The 16,448-nt window shown below is 37.5% G+C and overlaps 1 protein-coding gene and 1 pseudogene across 4 annotated transcripts in view; one reads left to right on the plus strand and one right to left on the minus strand.

The window, feature by feature from the left end:
- NUBPL (nucleotide binding protein like) overlaps positions 1 to 16,448 on the plus strand; it is a 232,337-nt gene that overhangs the window by 193,768 nt on the left and 22,121 nt on the right. The window lies entirely within an intron of this gene.
- Positions 4,936 to 6,144, minus strand: LOC102189998 (annotated as a pseudogene).

The following is a 16,448-nucleotide window of genomic DNA, read 5'->3' on the forward strand; positions in this document are numbered from 1 at the left end:
TCCAGGTTGTGACCCACCAGTGAGTCAGGATATCAATACAGTGAGAGATGTAACCAAAGTTTTAAAACAATATCAGGGTAAATTGCTCTTAGGAAGAGAAAGTGTTACTTCATAGGGATATGGTCTCAGTCATAAACACATATACATATGTTTTTGTATTAGATCAAGATGTCAAATATTTCTCTCATAAGACAGTTATAGAAACTTGCAAAAACACTAGTGTAGGTGATAGGTTCAGTTTAGTTCAGTTCAGTCGCTCAGTCATGTCCAACTCTTTGCAACCCCATGAATCACAACACACCAGGCCTCCCTGTCCATCACCATCTCCTGGAGTTCACTCAAACTCACATCCATCGAGTCAGTGATGCCATCCAGCCATCTCATCCTCTGTCATCCCCTTTTCCTCCTGCCCCCAATCTATCCCAGCATCAGAGTCTTTTCCAATGAGTCAACTTTTCGCATGAGGTGGCCAGAGTACTGGAGTTTCAGCTTTAGCATCATTCCTTCCAAAGAAAACCCAGGGCTGATCTCCTTCAGGATAGACTGGTTGGATCTCCTTGTAGTCCAAGGGACTCTCAAGAGTCTTCTCCAACACCACAGTTCAAAAGCATCAATTCTTCACCACTCAGCTTTCTTCACAGTCCAGCTCTCACATTCATACATGACCACTGGAAAAACCATAGCCTTGACTAGATGGACTTTAGTCGACAAAGTAATGTCTCTGCTTTTGAATATGCTATCTAGATTGGTCATAACTTTCCTTCCAAGCAGTAGGCATCTTTTAATTTCATGGCTGCAGTCACCATCTGCAGTGATTTTGGAGCCCCCCCCAAAATAAAGTCTGACACTGTTTCCACTGTTTCCCCATCTATTTCCCATGAAGTGATGGGACCAGATGCCATGATTTTCATTTTCTGAATGTTGAGCTTTAAGCCAACTTTTTCACTCTCCTCTTTGACTTTCATCAAGAGACTTTTTAGTTCCTCTTCACTTTCTGCCATAAAGATAGTGTCATCTGCATATGTGAGGTTATTGATATTTCTCCCGGCAGTCTTGATTCCAGCTTGTGCTTCATCAAGCCCAGTGTTTCTCATGATGTACTCTGCATAGAAGTTAAATAAGCAGGGTGACAATATACAGCCTTGATGTACTCCTTTTCCTATTTGGAACCAGTCTGTTGTTCCATGTCCAGTTCTAACTGTTGCTTCCTGACCTGCATAGAGGTTTCTTAAGAGGCAGGTCAGATGGTCTGGTATTCCCATCTCTTTCAGAATTTTCCACAGTTTATTGTGATCCACACAGTCAAAGGCTTAGGCATAGTCAATAAAGCAGAAATAGATGTTTTTCTGGAACTCTCTTGCTTTTTCGATGATCCAGTCGGTGTTGGCAATTTGATCTCTGGTTCCTCTGCCCTTTCTAAAACCAGCTTGAACATCAGGGAGTTCACGGTTCACGTATTGCTGAAGCCTGGCTTGGAGAATTTTGAGCATTACTTTACTAGCGTGTGAGATGAGTGCAGTTGTGCGGTACTTTGAGCATTCTTTGGCATTGCCTTTCTTTGAGATTGTAATGAAAACTGACCTTTTCCTGTCCTGTGGCCACTACTGAGTTTTCCAATTTGCTGGCATATTGAGTGCAGCACCTTCATAGCATCATCTTTCAGGATTTGAAATAGCTCAACTGGAATTCCATTACCTCCATAGCTTTGTTCGTAGTGATGCTCTCTAAGGCCCACTTGACTTTACGTCCCAGGATGTCTGGCTCTAGGTGAATGATCACACCATTGTGATTTTCTTGGTTGTGAAGATCCCTCCTGTATAGTTCTTCTGTGTATTCTTGCCACCTAGTGAGGGTCTAATTAGAATAATGGTAATGGAAATGAATAACATAATTAACATTTTGAAAGAAGAACAGACAGCCTTAGCAATTGATTACATAGGGTAGGGTAGTTTGGAAAAAAGTCAGAAATCAAAGGGATTTTGAGTTATGCTGCCATTCATAAATGTACCAGGAGCTAGTTTTTTACTCTCAGGATTACGGTGAACTAGAAATAAGAGATTAGATTCTCAGTCACAAATCGCTATCCTATTCTCTAAAGATTATGATTTAAAAGTGTTTGGCAAGGAAGAGACTGGTGTTGGCCTTTTTAGTACTATTCACATCACATGATATATGTGACTGTCCCTTCTCTTCACTGTACCACATTTTTTAATTTACCTATATAGTTGTAGCCTTTTATACACAGATTTTTTCTAAGTACATGGAGAGCTATATTCTTTAAGTATATCTTTTATGGTTGCAAGTTAAATTACTTTAGAAACTGTATTATAATGTTAAGGCAATAGAGTGCAGCTTATAGAGGCATTTTTACATAGTAGTTTAGAAGAGTGAACTCAGGAGAGTGAATGCTAGAATTCAAATCCCAGATCTGTCACATTTAGCAATGACCTGAGCAAGTTACTTAATCTGTGCCTCAGTTTTCTCATTCATAATGTAGGAATTATAATAGTATTTCCCTCAGAGGATTGAGGGAAAAAATGAGGGCTTAGTACAGTGCTTGGAACAATCTAAACACTTGATTGACATATATAATATTATATATATATACACACACATAATGTTATATATATACACATATATAATGTTATATATATACATATATAATGTTATATAATTAATGTTGCTTATTATTCATATCATGAAACATAAATTTATAATTCATAGGTGTTCATGTATTGGCCAAGGTATTTTGACTGGTCTCTTTATTTGCTGATAAGAATGTTAAAGAAGAAAATTTTGAAAAATTTAGATGAATAGGGTCTTTGAGATCTCCTTATTTGTTGAGTATTTTTGTTGGGCCTAGTTTGTTCTCTTCATATATTATTAAGTTTCTAAAGTTATTTAGAGTCTGAAATTCTGTATTACTTAAACTTTACATTACTTAATGTCAACTAATTGGTGTCACAGATAGACCTCAAAAGTCATAATGATGCAGATTAGGTAGAATTTTATTTCTTGCTTATATAACGATACTAGTATGTGAACAGGTGAGCATGATGGTTTTTATTCCTCAAAGTCTTTTAAGCTTAAAGACCACTGCCATTTTAAAATGTGACTTCTAAGGTCACCCTTGGGCCATCCTCATTTGAGCTAGCCAGAAGAGAGAGACAGCACAGACATGTCATGGGAGATTTTTATGGACGAGGCCTAGTTGTGGCACACATACTTCTATACTTCTGTGCCCATTCTCTTAACTAAAGCTGTGTTATGTGACCACAGTCATATTTCTCAAGGAGCCTGAGAAGCACAGGATAGCTGTATGCTAAGTATGAAAGATGAGAAGGGGTTTTGGTGAGCAGCTAGCTGTCTATGCTGCAGTTGACCTGGCAACAAATATATTAAAGGTTAGTGCTGGGCACTGAACTTTTTTTCCTCCTTTTAATTAATTTTTAAAATTCTATTAATATAACTAATGCAGCCTTGCAAATAGTTAATTATTTTATAAGAGAGAGATTGGAATTTTGCTTTCCCTGTGGTTTTTTTTTCTGCTGGCTAAAAGCAAACAAAAAATTAAGAATCCTACTGTGGTATGGAACTTTGTCGTATTTATTTGTAAGGGTTAATGATTATATTGTCTCCTAAGAAAAATTAGATGATCTTAGAACCTAAAATAATTGATTCGTATCATTTTTCTTTTAAACCAAAGACCCCATCAGTTGTTCTGAGTGATGAGGATCAAAACTGTAGTTCATTCTTTTTCTGGCACAGTCGCCATTCGTGGCAGTAGGGTATCCATTTGGACCAGGAGCTTCACGTCTTCACCCTTGAATGCCTTCAAGAGTCAAGTGTTCTTTATATCTACCTGGGAGCTTTTTCAACATCTAGTTTGTCTTTTGGACCCTGAAAGTTTAATTTTAATACCTCAAGTCTACCTACCTTACAAAACAATTTAGAAACAGGTAACCTTACATGAAGATAGAGGCAAGCGACACATTTATTCTCTTCATTCTTGAGCATAATTTTTCCTCTGTGATCATCAAGTTGTCTCGTTTGAGTCTCTGAAAAGTTTAGTGCTTAGTCTTTCATCACTGGGCTTGAAGGCCTCGGAAGGTGTTATTAGAATTCATTCTAGGAACTCTGTTAGTTTGCACATGATGTATCTCATGTGGCTTCCTTCTTCACAACTGGACGATTTTTCCATTTTCAAAAAGTGACTTTTCTTCAGTCGCAACCTTTGTAAGACTGAGTAGATAGCATTCTGCATCTCAGCCACAGTTTTATCTTAGAGACTGAAGCTGTTTGCTCATTTTTGTCTTCCTCCAGCATCTCTCAGCGGCCCATGTATGCTCTAAGTGGGAATGCCGTTCTGTGTGATTTACATGAATTACCTAATCTAACCCTCACAATAACCCTGTGAGGTAATAACATTATTTTCCCCATTTTCTTACATGGAAACTGTAGTACAGAGATGAAACATGTCACATAAGGCTGCCTATCTGTTTAGTGGGTCTCTGGGATCCTACTCTAAATGATCTGCTTTCCAGAGTCCACATTCTTTAAAAAAAAAAAAAAGAGAGAGAGAGAATTTTATTAATTGAACCCAAACCCAAGACATTGGGATTAATCCAACTCTTAGGAAGAATAAAAAACACATTCCCTGGTGGCCCAGCTGGTAAAGAATCCACCTGCAGTGCAGGAGACCTGGGTTCGATCCCTGGGTTGGGAAGATCCCCTGGAGAAGGGAACAGCTATCCACTCCAGTAGCCGTTCCAGCCCATGGGAGGTACTTCACCAACATCTGGCCTGGAGAATTCCATGGGCTGTATAGTCCATGGGGTCACAAAGAGTCGGACACGACTGAGTGACTTTCATTAACTCAGTCAGGTTACAGGCCATAAAAGACAACAGCAGTAACTACCCCAAATATTAATAAGACTAAGAGGCTTTTTGGAAATGGACAATTTTCTGAAATGCTTGCTGAAACTCTTTGTTAAACACAGTGTATATTACTGGTTTTATGAGGAAGTTTAGATAGCCTTGCCAAGTGAAAAAGTCAAAAGGACTGGGTGGGCCCAGCAGGACCCCTGGCAGATAAGGAGGCCTGAAGATTCAGCAAAGAAGGGTAGCCAGCAGATGATAAAAGCCCCCCAAATGCTTCCCCAGGTTTTTTGTGGCTTTCCTCTCTCAGGCAGCAGAAATCCTCTTGTGCTCCAGAACACTATCCACAAGCTCGATTTTCACATGGTTGAAAATGAGAGGGGAGCTGATCAAATAAGAGTGCCCCTCATGAAGGCTGGCTTTGAACAAGCAGAGCGAGGACCTCTCAGTCTTTGATGAGATGTTGGTGAAGTACTTCCCATAAAGTGATAGTGGAGTCAGGATGTGGTTCCAGGTGTTTGTGTAGATTTGTCCATAGAGGATAATGAGCAATACAGGCGGGATGTAGAAGGCCCCACAGATGGAATAGATAATGTAAGAGATCAGAGAAGTATTCACCAGGCAAGCTGATATTTCTTCATGAGCTTTAGCCTGCTGCCACAAGAGTGATGGGATGTAGATGTGGATGAAAATGGCCCAGATGATAGCAAGCATGGCAGCCACATGGCCCACTGTCTGGTGTTTACTGTTCTCCAGGGTATCAGTGATGGCGCAGTACCAGGATGGAGGCTTTGCAGCGTGTGATGTCAGAAGATGACCAGATGTCACACAACTCCAGGTGTGGGTGGTTGTATGTGTGATGCTGATGAACATGCCCAAAATAGAAACTAAGGGGTCAGTCATGGCCAAGGAGCCAATGAAATAGTTGGCAGGGATGTAGAACTTCCTGGTCTTGGAGATGGCAGTAAGTACAAAGGCACTGGTAAAGAAGACGGCCAGAGAAATCTTGAGTGCTTGAAGAACCCCTCTTTCCTAAGTCCCTGGAGTTTCTGTGGCATTTGGGAATCTCTTGGGAGCCACCTGCAGAATGGTTTGAGGGGACATTCTAGGTGACTCTCTCTTTCCACAGGCTTTCACACATACAGCTTCTTATTTCATAGTTGTCCTGCTCACAGAATAAAGTCATCCTTCTGTTTCACACTGGAGGGAGTCAGCCATCAGAACAGACTGAGTGAAAAGACCTCAAGACTCAACTATTTAAGGAACACTGAGGTGACTACCAACCAGATTCTGCATTCTTAATTGCTATTTCTGCGAATTGTCTAGAGTTGAGGTTTAGTAATGTGGATATCATCAAATATCACAGGGTTAAGAAGATTAAAAAATCATTTAGCTTAAGTGTTTTGTGACCCATCTCATAGGTTGTTGTGACAGTTAAATAAGATTACACGTGTAGTGCTTAGCATAGATCTTACCTCATGACATTGTGAAGGGTAGCTCTGAATGTTATTGTTATAGTGGTAGATTTTAGAAGTCATTACAACCTCTCATTTTAGAATTCAGGGCTTGGAGAAGTTAAGTCATACCTCATGGATCCAGAAGTAGTTGGTCCCTGAGAGAAGAATGAATGAAAGCCTTCCCTACTCATGGCTCTGTCTATTGCCAGACTAATTTTGAAAGAGAAAACAAGAACGCCAGTCTCATTTTTTAAAATTATAATATCTGTACACATGCTTTAAAATATACCGGAACCCCTGGTTCAAGGCTAAATGGAGAACTGAAAAGCACTTGTGAATCTAATCAGTTTCAGTTATTATTATTCATTCTCTGTTTAATGGTGAGTTTTTCCTCTTCATTTTTTCTTAAATCATAGCTCTTTATCCTTGTGACAGGTTCCAGCCGGCAAGAATTTAACCTGATTGTAACCTTGAGAAATTGGATTATATAGTAGCCTGAAAATCTTGCTTGTTACTTACTTGACTCTAGGTTTAAAATGCCAAAAAGAAATTAAAACTGGAGTCTTCTGAGTTTGCTTAATTCAATACATTTAGACACAAAAATCCAGCATTTAAGGGCAATGTTGATATTTCAAGAGAGTCAATTTTTTAAAAGTTAATAAAAGAAGTGCCCTTCTGAGCCAGTGATGGATTAGAATCATGTAAGAGTAGCGTGCTAAAGGTTTGTGGTGGCTGATGCTAGGCAGGCATGTAGCATTTACTTTCTTTCAGTGAAACCAGCTGAGGTAAAAAGAAAAAAGGATCTTATACTTTGATGAGACATTAAAAAATGGTTGAGCATGCTCACAGCTGCGTCTCAGTGGTTTTATGTAAATTAAGCTGTGGCAAAGCATCTGTTTTCTAATGTTTCTATGATCAAAGGATATACAAAATAGCTCTACAGTAAACACAAACAGCTTAACAACATATAAAGTATTCACACAGTTTAAAGCTTTTTGGGGGGTGAGGGGAGGGAGTGATCATGGGGATATGTATTCCTTCCTATTTAAAGAATTTTTATGAACAGCATTGTAATATGGGTATTATAAGCTTCTGTTTTATCACATTAGCTACCCCTGTTCAAAAATCATTAATTATAGAAGACTGCTCTTAAATGACTAGGGCAGTGTTTTTTAATCTTTTTAATACTGAAAGCTCTCTTTTAAATTTTCTCCCACCCAATCCCATGTTTTGAAAAAGTTGTTTAGCCACGTAGTCTGTGTATCTTAGGAAGTAATTTGTTTTCTCTTTTCTAGTTAAATAATATGTGTGTGTATCACTGTTGTATGAACTTCTGAACAGAAAGAGATAACCACACATGAGTGTTATCACACCCAGTTGATATAATTTCAACTACAAGCAAAGAAACCTGACAGTTTATCTGTCCTAAATAGTCTTAAATTAAAGGTAAATGTTTCATTTCTCTTCAATTTTTTAAAATATTCATAAATTACAGGCCCTGATAAAATTTTTGTTTTGCATTTTTAGGACCTTAGAATAACATTTGATAGGAGAACTATCAAAATAAGTTCTACAGTTTGACTTTAGTGGTCAACAGCAGCATTGTCCAATAGAAATAAAATTCAAACCACAAGTGTAATTTTAAAGTTTTTAGTAGCCATATTTTTAAAAATGGAAAAAAACAGGTGAAGTATTTATCTTTTAAATTTTTATTGGAGTATAGTTGATTTACAGTGTTGTGTTAGTTTCAGGTGTACAGCAAAGTGAGTCAGTTAAACATATACATATATATATATATACACTCTTTTTTTAAAAAATTTATTTTTAATTGAAAGATAATTTCTTTACACCCATATAGTCTGTTACAGACTGTTGAGTAGAGTTCCCTGTTCTACACAGTAGGTTCTAATTATTAGTTATCTATTTCATATATGCTGGTATGTATATGTCAATCTCTATGTCCCAGTTTATCCCTCTCCCTCTTATCCCCTGATAACCATAAATTTGTTTTCTACTTCAGTGACTCTATTTCTACTTTGTAAATAAGTTCATTTTTACACTTTTCTGCATATAATCAATATCATACGATATTTGTTTTTCTTTGTCTGACTTCACTTAATATGACAATCTCTAAGTCCATGCATGTTGCTGCAGATGGCATGATTTTGTTCTTTTTTATGACTAAGTAATATTCCATTATCTCTATGTACCACCGTTTCTTTATCTGTTCCTTTGGTGATAGACATTTAAGTTGCTTCCATGTCCTGGCTATTATAAATAGCACTGCATTGAACATTGGGGTGCTTATATCTTTTCAAATTATGGTTTTTTCTGGGGATATGCCTAACAGTGGGATTGCTGATTCTATTTTTAGTTTTTAAAGGCTCCTCCATACTGTTTTCCGTGGTTTTACCAGTTTATATTCCCACCAACAGTGTAGGTAGGTTCCGTTTTCTCCATACCTTCTCCAGCATTTGTTATTTGTAAATTTTTTGATGGTGGCCATTCTGATGTGCTGCAGTCCCTGGGGTTGCAAAAGTCTGTGGGGTTGCAAAGATCAGGACATGACTTAGTGACTGAACAATAACATTCTGACCAATGTGAGGTGATACTTCATTGTAGTTTTGATTTGCATTTCTCTAATAATTAGTGTTGTGAGCCTCTCTTCCTGTGCTTTTTGGCCATCTATAATGTCTTCTTCGAAGAAATGTCTATTTTGATCTTCTGGTCGTTTTTTGGATTGAATTATTTGTGGTTTTGATATTGAGCTGCATGAGCTGTTTGTATATTTTGGAGATTAATCCCTTGTCAGTTGGAAGTTATTTTTAAAAATATAGTTAACTCAGTATATTGAAAATTCTGTCAACATGAAGTCAATATAAAACTTGAGAATTGAGCAAAAAGGGATTCCATTTAAACATACTAGGAACTCTGGCAATTCAGTAAGAAAAAATCCATATAATCAATGGAAAATAGAGAGAAGAGACCTGAGCAGTACAGAGCAGAATATACAAATGACCAATAACCATGTAAAAATATACTTAACTTCATTAGTAATTTTGACAACACAAAACCACAGTGCAAAGGAGAGCTGGGCACAGCGTCAGAAAGACTAAGAACAGACTAGAATGCAATTTGCACCTCTGTAAGTTTCTGTCACCACCTCTGACCACAGGAAAGCTTTAGAGGGTAAGGCCTGAGGCTACACTTACTCTTTCCAAATGTCATGCCACTTTACCTTTGGTGAAATTTAATCAAGAGCCATACAAGGAAGGAAATCTGGGAAATACAGTTCCCAGTCCAAACAGCTTGACAATGGAACAATCCAACACAACGAGATACTACTCTATACTTACTCTACCTGCCCAAATGAAAGAAGCCTGTTGATATCAAACACTGGTGAAGCTGTGGCATGCAACTGGTACTGTGTGAGAATGTAAATTGGTTCACTGCTGGTGGGAGTATAAATTGGTAGAACTTTATTGGAAAACTGGCTTTTTTTTTTTAACTGAAGTTAAATATGCATAACCTAATATCCAGGAAAAAAAAAAAAAAACCCATGTATTAAAACATTAGTAGAAGCACTGTTTAATAATAGCCCAAATCTGGAAACAGCCACAGATGATCCAATGAGAAAATGAATAACTGTGATATAGTCATCATGGAATCTTAGGACTCCATGAAAATGAACTGCAGATGTATGTGATTTAGCTGGATGCATCATACAGACACAAAGGAATGTATTACATGATTACATTCATATCAAGTTCAAAACTAGACAAAATTTATGGTGTTAGAAATCAGGCTTTTAGTTTATACCTTTGGTGACATGTTTTGGAGAGTATAGAGGGAAACTTCTAGGGTGCTGGCTAGATTTTATTAACAGCGTCATGGTAACATGGGCCTACTTTATAAGTCCATTCAGTCATGCACTTATGATTTGTGTGCTTTCTGTGTGTATTCATGATATACTTCAATGAAAAAAGGTTAAAGAGTAACTTGTAAACTTTAAAACATTATTGACATATTTTACATTCTTTTACTTGTACCAAGTCTTTGGTTTCCAGCATGTGTTTTATACTTACAGCACACCTCAAATCAGACTAGCCGCATTTCAAGTGCTTAGCAGCACATGTGGACTAGTGGCTACCTTATGAGACATTAAAGGTCTAGAACCCCACGATTTCAGAGCTTCTCTGAGTTTAGATTTTTCTTTCAGTTCTTTCCTTGGAATGTCATGTGGAAAGAATAGGGGATTATTCTTCCTGAAGACCTCATATTACTACCTCTCTTTTTATGGAATATTTTCTATTTAAAACAGATGGTTGGTTTTGTGTGCAGGTTCACAAGATGCCTAGTAAACCATCATTTTGGATATTTGTTCTTACTGCTTTCTTGGCCACTCTTCACATGACCACCTTTTTCTAAAAACAGGCATTTTATTGATGTCTGATACACATATGAAAAGGGCATGTATTGTAGGTATATATTGCTCAGTGAATTTTTGCAGAGTGAACACACCCATTGTTTGTGTTCAAGAAACAGAACATCACCCATACTCCAGAAGCTTCTGCCTTGTGCCATCTCCTGATCACTGCCCCCAAAGCAGAACCCAAATTATAACACCATTGGTTACTTTCACGTGTCTTTGAACTTTATATAAATGGAATAATAAGTATATACTTTTGTGTGGCTTCTTTTGCTTCAAATTATGTTTGAGAGATTCACTTATACTGTGGACTATAGCTAAAGTTCTTTCTTTCTCATTGCCATGTAGCATTCCATTGTATGTTAGTCACTCAGTCGTGTCTGATTCTTTGCTACCCCATGGACTGCAATCTGCCAGGCTTCTCTGTCCATGGGATTTCCCAGGCAGGAATACTAGAGTGGGTTGCCATTTCCTTCTCCAGGGGATATTCCCGACCCAGGGATTGAATCTTGGTCTCCCACATTGCAGGCAGATTCTGTATCATCTGAGCTACCAGGGAAGCCCTTTCCATTATATGAATATACCACAATTTATTTGTCCATTTTACTGTTAATGGACATTTAGGTAGTTTTTCATTTTTGGATAATTAGTTATGAACACTTCTATGCACGTCTTTTGGTAACTGTTATGTTCACATTTTTTAACATATAACAGAGTGGAAATACTGTGCCACAGTATAGGCATACATCAGTTTAAGTAGATAACTACCAGTTCTCCAAAATGATGTACCACTTTGCACTCAGCTGAAGCTATGGGTTTTAGTTATTGCATGTCGTCATCAACATTTGATATTTGGGTTTTTAACTTTTTGTAGGCAAGGAGGTTGTTGTAGTCATAAGGACCTTTTTCTGTTCTAATCAGGTTTTAAGCATAAATGCATGGTATTTCATTGTGATGCTAATTTGCATTTCCCTGGTGATAATTAAAATTGAATATGTTTCTTGTGTTTGTCTTTGAATATCTTTTTTTATGAAGTGCCTTTTAAGTCTCTTGCTCATTTCTCTGTTGTGTTTTCTTATTTTTTCTTATTTATTTGCAGGAGTTCTTTGTATATTCTAGATGAAAGTCCTTTGTTATATATGTATATTATAGCTCCTATCACTTACTCTCTAGGTGGCCTTTTTACTCTCTTAATTATGTCTTCTGACAAGTTATTAATTTTAATGTAGTCCAGTTTAACAAAACATTTTCATTTATGTTTAGTGCTTCTTTGTGTCCTGCTAAAAAAGTCTTTCCCTGCATCCAAGGTTTTAAGTATATTCTGCTGATTTCTTCCAAATATGTTATTGTTTTATCTTTCATATTAGCTCTACAGTCCATCTGGAATTACATTTTTGTGCATGGTGTGAGATAGAGGATTTTAAGGTTTCTTATTTTCTATATGGATGTCCAATTAACATTGCAGCTCTGTGTCATCTCCATTATAAATTAGTGACTTTAATTTATGAGTCTGTTCTGGGCTATCTGTTCTATTCCATTACTGTACAGCATTTTTTTTTTTAAGAAATGTGGTATTTGTGTGGGAAGTTTTTAATAGAGGAAATTCCAGAGTTAAGAGGAATTACTTTGTTCAAAATAACTTAGGAAGCAGTATTAGGCATTTGTCCTTTACCTAGAAGAAGAATATCAGTAATAGAGCCAAGCTTAGGTATCACAATCTTTTAATTTCAAACATATAAAGGGTTATCTCTAAATTGTTTTGGTGGTACATCTTTATGAGTAAGTGATGTTTGAAAGTATATATAATTATATATATATACATATGTGGAGGTAGATTCTATTATGTATACTATATATAGAGATATAAATTATATAAATATATATTATATGTACCTATATAGAGAGTCTATAAGGTATACTATATATAGGCAACATTAGAAATTATATCTATATGTAGTACACATTTATTAATATGTTATTTCCATTATAACACACAAAAAAGTTGGGATTAAAAAGGAAATCATAAGGAACAAATAGAAATTCTAGTACTTTCTTCCTACACCTTTCTGTCAGCCAATATGGGCTAGATTATGTGTACTAACAACCCTCAAATTTCAGTGGCTTCAAATAACATGGGTTTATTTTTCTCATGCTACGAGTCCATTACAGTTTGGCTTTAACACTCGTCTGCATTGTTCATACTCCGGCACCCAGAGGGACTGAGCTTTCTGGAAGCTTGCTTGTCCCAGGAAAGGAGGGAAACATGATGGGGGATCAGCAGGTAGAGCCCCTGCCTAGAGGTGGCACAAGTCACTCCAGCTCACGTTCCATCCAGAACAAGATGCATGTCCTCACCTAAGTCAGAGAAGAGAGATGCTAGCTTTGTGCCCAGGAGAAAAATCCTGTGCAGAAAGGAACTGTGCAGGGGAAAACCTAGAGTATTTTCAGATCAGGTCAGTCGCTCAGGGGTGTGCGACTCTTTGCGACCCCATGAACTGCAGCACGCCAGACCTCCCTGTCTATCACCAACTCCCGGAGTTCACTCAAACTCATGTCCATTGAGTCGGTGATGCCATCCAACCATCTCATCCTCTGTCATGCCCTTCTCCTCCCACCTTCAATCTTTCCCAGCATCAGGGTCTTTTCATATGAGTCATCAGGTGGCCAAAGTACTGGAGTTTCAGCTTCAGCATCAGTCCTTCCAATGTTAGGATTGATTTCCCTTTAGGATGGACTGGTTGGATCTCCTTGCAGCCCAAGGGACTCTCAAGAGTCTTCTCCAACACCACAGTTCAAATGCATCAATTCTTCAGTGTTCAGCTTTCTTCATAGTCCAACTCTCACATCCATACATGACTACTGGAAAAACCATGGCTTTGATTAGACAGGCCTTTGTTGGCAAGAAAATGTCTCTGCTTTTTAATATGCTGTCTAAGTTGGTCGTAAGTTTTCTTCCAAGGAAGAAGCGTCTTTTAATTTCATGGCTGCAGTCACCATCTGCAGTGATTTTGGAGCCCCCCAAAATAAAGTCTGTCACTGTTTCCATTGTTTCCCCATCTATTTGCCATGAAGTGATGGGACCGGATGCCATGATCTTCATTTTCTGAAGGTTGAGCTTTAAGCCAACTTTTTCACTCTCCTCTTTTACTATCATCAAGAGGCTCTTTAGTTCTTCTTCACTTTCTGCCATGAGGGTGGTGTTATCTGCATATCTGAAGTTATTGGTATTTCTCCCAGCAATCTTGATTCCAGCTTGTGCTTCCTCCAGCCCAGTGTTTCTCATGATGTACTCTGCATATAAGTTAAATAAGCAGGGTGACAATAAACATACTTAACGTACTCCTTTCCCAATTTGGAACCAGTCTGTTGTTACATATTCAGTTCTAACTGTTGCTTCTTGACCTGCATACAGATTTCTCAGGAGGCAGGTCAGGTGGTCTGATATTCCCATACTTTTAGAATTTTCCAGTTTGTGGTGACCCACACACTCAAAGTCTTTGACATAGTCAATAAAGCAGAAGTAGGTGTTTTTCTGGAACTCTCTTGCTTTTTCATTGATCCAACAGATGCTGGCAATTTCATCTCTGCTTCTTCTGCCTTTTCTAAATCCAGCATGAACATCTGGAAGTTCACAGTTCACCTACTGTTGAAGAAACCCAGCTTGGAGAATTTTGAGCATTACTTTACTAGTGTGTGAGATGAGTGCAATTGTGTGGTAGTTTGAACCTTCTTTGGCATTGCCTTTCTTTGGGATTGGAATGAAAACTGACCCTTTCCCCTCCTGTGGCCACTGAGTTTTCCTATGCTGGCATATTGAGTGCAGCACTTTCACAGCATCATGTTTTAGGATTTGAAATAGCTCAACTGGAATTCCATCACCTCCACTAGCTTTGTTTGTAGTGATGCTTCCTGAGACCCACTTGACTTTGCATTCCAGGATGTCTGGCTCTAGGTGAGTGATCACACAATTGTGATTATCTGGATCATGAAGATCTTTTTTGTATAGTTCTGTGTATTCTTGCCACCTCTTCTTAATATCTTCTGCTTCTGTTAGGTTCATACCATTTCTGTCCTTTATTGTGCTCATCTTTGCATGAAAAGTTCCCTTGGTATCTCTGATTTTCTTGAAGAGATCTCTAGTCTTTCCCATTCTATTGTTTCCTCTGTTTCTTTGCATTGGTCACTGAGGAAGGCATTCTTATCACTCCTTGCTGTTCTTTGGAACTCTGCATTCAAATGGATATACCTTTCCTTTTCTCCTTGGCCTTTCGCAAAAAACCATCACCTCTGAAATGACAGATTTCAGAGCATACATTTACTGGATTTGTGTTTGTCAAAGAAATAAACACACAAAGAAAAATCCTTTTAGTTTTTCTATTCCATGTTACTTTTAAAACCCTTCAGTCTTGAAAAATGAGTCTCCTGCAATTATAAGCATAGCAGTCTCTCTTGCTTAACCTCTTCAGTGGCATCTCTGCACTCGTACAACCTACATACCTAACATGGCCTGCAGCCCCTACCTTTCAAGCCTCATCTCGCACCACTCACCCCATACCTCAGCCATACTGCCTTTCAGTTCCTTGAAGCAGACATGCTTCTACTTCCTTTTTGAGTGTGTTTCCTCGCTTTTCCTTGCTTTTAACCTGCTTACTCTTTAACTGTTGGATCAATGTATCAAACATTTCCCCACTCTGTGACTCCCGTAGTAGATAGAGTCCTTTCTTCTCTAGTCTCATAATACTCTGTACTTTGCTTCTAGAGAAACTGTTCTCGTTTTTAAAATCAATTTTTGCACTGATTATTCAATCTGTTTCTCCAGTTAGCGTGCAAGCTCCAAGTTGATTTTGTTCACTACTGTGTCCTGCTTCTTGTGTTTAGCCTAGTTATTAGCATATAATAGCATAGCATTAAATCCTGAGTTTGATTACAGTTTTATGTCTGTGACATTTATGTAGTCTATACAGGGAATGTCTGAGACATTTATACAGTCCATAGGAAACGATTTTCTAATAAGTTAATCACAGACAAACTGCAAATATACTCTTGCTCCATGTCTCTCTATCTTGGAAAGCCGAAGAGGTTCCAGAGGAGTACATTTCACATTCTCTCTGAATTAGAATATACCCTTCTTTAAATTTTCATGTTGCAATTTTCTTTCTTCTCCTTCTTGAGTGACAATTTTATTTATATTATTTTTATAAATATATATAATTTTATTTATATAAAATTTTATTTTATAAAAATATGTGATTTTATTTATATTTATGAAAACCTTACAGTTAGGGGATATATACATTCAACATAAATGGTAGTAAGGCAGCTCAAGTAACGAGTGTATTATGTAGACATTGTGAATAAAATAAGCTGTGTGATATTTAGCCGGGTTTTCCTTAGCTTTCTGAAGATGGCACTGAATTACCAAAACATGGTATGATTTATTTTTTGTGACACTTTCCACCAGCAAAAGGGCATATAATGCATGGAAAATGCTTACCTACAAATTTATATCCCTCACTGTCTTCATTTACATATGTCATAGGAGACTTTACTCTTTCCTGTTTCTCTTTTCAGAAGGAATAACACATTTGATCACCTTCTTGTTGATATATTTAATTGTGGACTATCAGTGCTATTCTTCATTTAAAATGAAAATGTTCTAATAGAGATATCTCCCATAACGATAA

The sequence above is a fragment of the Capra hircus genome, chromosome 21, assembly GCF_001704415.2.
Source record: "Capra hircus breed San Clemente chromosome 21, ASM170441v1, whole genome shotgun sequence".
Classification (NCBI taxonomy): Eukaryota; Metazoa; Chordata; class Mammalia; order Artiodactyla; family Bovidae; genus Capra; species Capra hircus.